Source organism: Canis lupus, chromosome 5 (genome assembly GCF_011100685.1).
Source record: "Canis lupus familiaris isolate Mischka breed German Shepherd chromosome 5, alternate assembly UU_Cfam_GSD_1.0, whole genome shotgun sequence".
NCBI classification, from domain to species: Eukaryota; Metazoa; Chordata; class Mammalia; order Carnivora; family Canidae; genus Canis; species Canis lupus.
In genome coordinates, this window is record NC_049226.1 from 60,831,498 (window position 1) to 60,837,067 (window position 5,570).

Sequence of the window (5,570 nt, forward strand, 5' to 3'; positions counted from 1 at the left end):
GCGACCGGCGGGGCGGGCGGCGGCGGCGGCGGGGGGCGGGCGCCGGCCGGGAGCCGGGGGACAGGCCGGAGCGCCGCCGCCGCGGGACCCTCGGCGGCCGGAGGCGGGGCGGGGCAGGTGGGCGGCGGGAGGAGCCGGCCGGGAGGCCCCGCCTGCGGGGGGCGGGACCCCGCGGCCGGGCCCGCCCCCCGGCGCCGCGCCCCCTCCACGGCCCGCGCCCGCCCCCTGCGCCCCCGGCCCGCCGCCGCGCGCTCGGCACCCCGCGCCCTGCTCCGGGGGCGTCCGCCGGGAGGCTGCCCCGGCGCCCTCAGCCCCCAGACGCCTCGGTGTCAGGAGACATTTTCTCCATCTCCTGGCAAGCGGGAATAAAGGCATTTTAGGCCACTCCGCTCTTCCTCCTGGTCCGCAACGTACCACCTAAGCGGAGGTGGCCCCTCCCAGTGGGGAGGAGCGCGGGCCAGGACGGCGCTCCGGCCCCTCCCCCTCCCCCAGCAGAGTACCCCGGCTTGGAAACGCTCTCATGGTTGGCAGCAGGGCTCCATAAATGGGAGTGGGCTTGGTAACTAACTACTGTCGTTCTGTTGGTTAGCATTCTTAAAACTTTCGGAAAATATAAATGTGTACAGAAAAGTGCAGCTGTTAGGAGTGCAAAGCTCAATAAATTCTCACATAATGTCTTTTCACGAAATAACCAGCACCCAGATCAAGAAGCAGAACGTCACCAGCCCCCTGCAGAAGTCCCCCTCCTGGGGGATGCCAGCCACTCCCCACAAGGGAAGACACTGTCCTGACTTCTAACTGCAGGGATTAGTTTTGCCTGGCCTAGTGCTTTATGGAAATGGCATCACGCGATACTTGGACAGCATTTTAATGGTTACAAACACTTTGCACTGCAGAAATGGAGCCTCCAGAGGTGGCCAGGACTCCCCCAAGGGACTTGAGAGTGCTCGCAAGCCTCCCTAGACCCCATCCCACAGGCAGGTTAGTGCCAGGAGGCCCTGGGTAGATCTCTCTCCCACAAGCTCCTCAAGGCCTTCCCTGGGGCAGCCCTCTGGAGGGTAGCATATCTGCATGCAGGGGGTGGTGTTCTCCTGGAGCATCTGCCCCAAGGGCTTATATGGTGCCCTGAGGCTTTGGGGCTGAGGGAGGCAATGGCACAGTGAGTCTCTGTCTCCTCTTGGTGAAGTGTGAATCTGGGGCTTCTGAGGATGGCCGCCTGCCTCGGGGCACTCAGGCCAGTCTTGCCTCACTCAGTGCATGAGTTCTGGTTTCCCTATCAGCAGCTCTGTGGCCGGTAAGGCCTGTCCTGATGGGGTTCCTGGGGTTGGTGGTCCCAGGGGCCCTGCACAGCCCCACCTACCAGGAGGTAGCTCCACCATCACCCGTGCAGCACCCCCTCTGCCATCTGGGTTTCCATGGGGACCTGGACCCCTCAATCACATTGTGGGAGGTGCGTTCCCCATGTGCTCTGTAGGGGACATCTCTGAACTCAACCAGACAAGGTCTGCTGGTGGCTCCAAGCCCCTGGGTTCTCCCAACTCTGGGCCTGGGGTCAGGTTCTAACACCCTTTACCCCAAGACTTCTGAGTTCTGGCTCTAAACTCTGGGGGCTCCGAGCTATTTCCTTCACCACAACTATCTAGAATGCCTTCCCAGCTCTCTGCATCCTGCCCTGACAGCGCCAGGCCACAGCTCCTGCAGGGCCTGACCCTCCCTGCAGTTGCCATAGAGTTGTTGGCTTATGGTTCTGAGGTTCTTTGTCCTGGTTCTTCCAGGAGCTGGGGTTCTACCTGGCTGAGCTCTCTGGCCTCTGGCCCTCCAGTTTCAGCTCCCTTGAGATGCTCTATCTGCTTTAAAGAGGCCAGCTCTGGACGGCATGGTCCTCACTCCCCAGGGGTCTAGCTTTCTCTGCACTAAAGCTGTAACTTCCTGGGGCCTGAGGGTATGCTTCTTTCTCCCAGGGACTCCACACCCAGGAAAATCAGTGAGGGCCCCCTGAGAGGGAATTTGGGGGGCTCAGGCATGGGCCTAGGTCATCCCTGCCACAGGCCTGCCATGAGCTCCTCTCCAAGCAAGCCACCCCATATATAACCTGTAGGAAGGGTGGGCCTGGTAAAGGGGAATGTTGTGTCAGGTAACATTGTACCCTGGACATAGTGGATTGGGCCAGAGGTGGCCACCTGGCCTTGCTTATTCAAGCAGATTTACTCTCTGAGAATTTGAATTGAGCCAGGCAATACCTATGGAGCCGTGCAGCCTTGTGGACATAAAAGGTCAGTCTGAGTGGGTACAAAGCCCTGTGATTGTTGAAGAGCAAGAATGAGGGGACCCATAGAAGCAGCTGGTCAAGAATGCGGGGACCCCAGAGCAGAGAAGGAGGGGAGAAGGTAGCCCTGTGGATGACTGTAGGACAGCTCCTGGGGGCCAATCTCCACTGCCTGCCCTTGGCTTCCCCCAGAATCCCTGCTCCTGCAGCACCCCTCTGACTTGAGTCAACCTGAGTGGATTCCTGGCTGCTCATCCAGAGCCAAACCTCAGGAGTCCTGAACTCGTCCCTCACCCCCAGGAGGTCAGAGGTGGCCTCCCTGGATCTGAGACAGCCCCGCTGCCCTCCGGGTCCTCCAGTTCCCACCGTGGAAAGCCAGGGCCCCTTGGCCAGTCAGGCAGACAAGCCCACCACCAGCCCTCCCCCCACCTCCTGTCTTAGTCATGGGGTGCCGCCTTTGCTTCTCCCAACATGATCTCTACCACAACCGGCCGACAGGGCGCCTGGGCAGAAGCCGGCCGGCAAACATGTTTTGTTTGGCCAAGCACAGTGCTTCAAAAGAATTCGAATTGGTTGCCAACTTTGAAAAGTCAGATTTCACATAAAAATCCAGATTTCTGGCTTCTCTGGACAAACCAGAGGAGCCTGGCAGTTCCTGATGGCTCCAGTTCCTGAGTTAATGTGTGCCTTCAGCAGGCACACATCTTTCCACCCCCTGCCCCACAGTACCCACCACTGCCTATCACCTCCTTGGGAGGGAACTAAGATTCTTCCCCAGCCCAGCCCTTCCTGATTCTGTTCCTCTGCCCCCTGCCACATCCTCCACGTCACTGTCTACTGACATCCTACCCGCTCTCCAAGGCTTCTCTGCCTCAACATATCCAAATTCCAGATGACTCTCCCTCCTTGATCCTACTGTCCTGGGATGGGATCCCACTGTCCTATCCTCCCCATCAGATGGCTTTGGAAACTCCTGCCGATGCACAGCCCTGGCCTGCTGGGGACTCTGTTTTCCATACCTGGGCCATCCCTCTGCAGTGTGATCTCACCCCAGATGGCAGCCATGGCCACTGTGGCTCCTGGGCACCTACAGTGAGGCTAGACCAAATCCAGCTGTGCTGTGCATGTGAAATATACAACCGGTTTTAAAGACTTCATGGGAAAAAGAAGGTAAAATCTCATGGACGATTTTTTATATTGATTACACGTTGAGGTGGTAATGTTTGGATTTCCTTGAGTTTAATGAAAATTTTATTAAAATTAATTTTGTGTGCTGGTTTTTAATCTTTGTTTTTCAATGTGGCTACTAGAAAATATATTTTTTTAAGATTTTATTTATTTTTTCATGAGAGACACAGAGAGAGGGGCAGAGACACAGGCAGAGGGAGAAGCAGGCTCCACGCAGGGACCCTGATGTGAAACTCGATCCCAGAACCTCAGGATCACTCCCTGAGCCGAAGGCAGACGCTCAACTGCTGAGCCACCTATTTTCTAGGTGTCCCGCTACTAGAAAATATTAATGAAAAAAAAAAAAAAAAAAAAAAAAAAAAAAAAAAAAGAAAATATTAATGATGAAAGTTCTGTTGTATATCTCTGTTCTAAACAATGGAGAGGATGGTGGTGTTTTACAGGTGAAGCTCAGAGGACCAGGGGACTTGCCCGAGGTCACACAGCTGTGTGAGTGACAAGTCTGTGCTCCTAACCATTAGGCCACATGCCCTAGGGTGCCCCCACGGCACCTGACATACATGAATTCAGCCCCCCACTGTCAGGTGAGTGCCCCCTTTCTCAGCTGGCCCCAGGCTGACTCAAGGGTAAAAGAAACCACCTGTGTTTACATTCCTCAGAGGCACCCCTCACTGTGAGCCCCCTTCGGTGGACTCTTCTGCCCTAAGGAGGCAGAGCTCTCCTGCCCACTACCTCCCAAACCCAGGCCTGACCACACAAAGGCTGCCCCTCCCAGGAAGCAGCTGCAGCCTTAACTGCCCACTCCCACGCAGACCCAGCCCTCCTGTGAGCCTGTCCTTCCTTGAGCAGCTAGCTGCCCAAGGCTGCAGAAGGCCTTCTCACCAGGGTAACCTGTGGAAGGGCCCCATCTAACCCAAACCCGGCCTAGAGCCAGAGAGCATGCCCTGGGCAAATGGCTGTTGGCCCCAAGAACCATCTGCCACTCCCTACCCTGGACGCTGGTCAGAGCAACACAGGTGGCCTGGGAAAGAAATGTGGTCCCTTCCCAATCCCCATGAAGCATCTTGGGGTAAGGCGGTGGTCCAGGGGGACTCAGCAGGAGGGAGGAGCATGGACTGTGGCCTCTGATGCCATCCCTACCTGAAGCCCAGAATCATCGCAAGCATCATCTCCTGGGGCCCAGTAACCCCAACCATTGCCCTGCCTGCCCACACTCTGCAGGCTCAGTAAGAAGGGGCAGGACACATTTAGAATTCCTTTCTGGGGCCAGAGAAAAACCATGTGGACAGAACAGGCAGGCCTAGGGCCAACCAGCCACTTCCTCTGGTAGAGGCTGCCATGGGCACCTGCCCATTTGCCCACCACAGGCTGCCTCCTGAGGCTCCTTGGAGGAACGGAGTGCCGAAGGAGAAACAGGAGCCGGGCTGCAGAACCGGGTCTGAGATTCCAATTCAGGGCAGTCAGTCTCCGTGCACGAGGCCCACCCCCATCCCAGGGCTGTGCCAGCACCGGGCTCACCACCCACCCTGATGGGCCCAGGCCAGGGGCCAGCTGGCTGCAGAGGACAGAGCCCACACAGACAGCCATGTGCCCGCTCACCCACCCCACCCGCCTCTGCTCACCCCCCATGTCTGCTCACGCACCATGAACCACCCACTGTGTGCAGGGGCCTCCGTCCTTGGCCGGGCTGGAGGGGCGCTCGGTACGCTGTGAGCAGGCCTTGCGTGAGGATAGGAAGTGTGTATCTGGGCGCCCCACCCATGACCCTGCTTCCAGAGGCAAGAGGACACCCAGAATCATCCCTGCCTCAGAGGGTAGGCATGATGATGCAGTTTGAAAACCTTGGTGCCAAGCAAGTCCCCTCTAAACATTAGCTGTGGGGCCTCAGAGCTGGAAGCGGACGGTCAGTGCGGTGGACTACGGCAGGAGGGCCCGCCTGCCTGGAGAAGGAGAAGGCGGGGGGTGGGGGGGCTTTACAGATTGTGCCCCAGAGCTGCACTGACCAGCCACAGCATCCCAGGCAGAGGTCCCCAGCAGCAACAGGGGGCTCTTCTCGATGACTGAGCAACATGTGGGCTCTTCTCGATGACTGAGACAGAATAGGAGTGGAGGACAT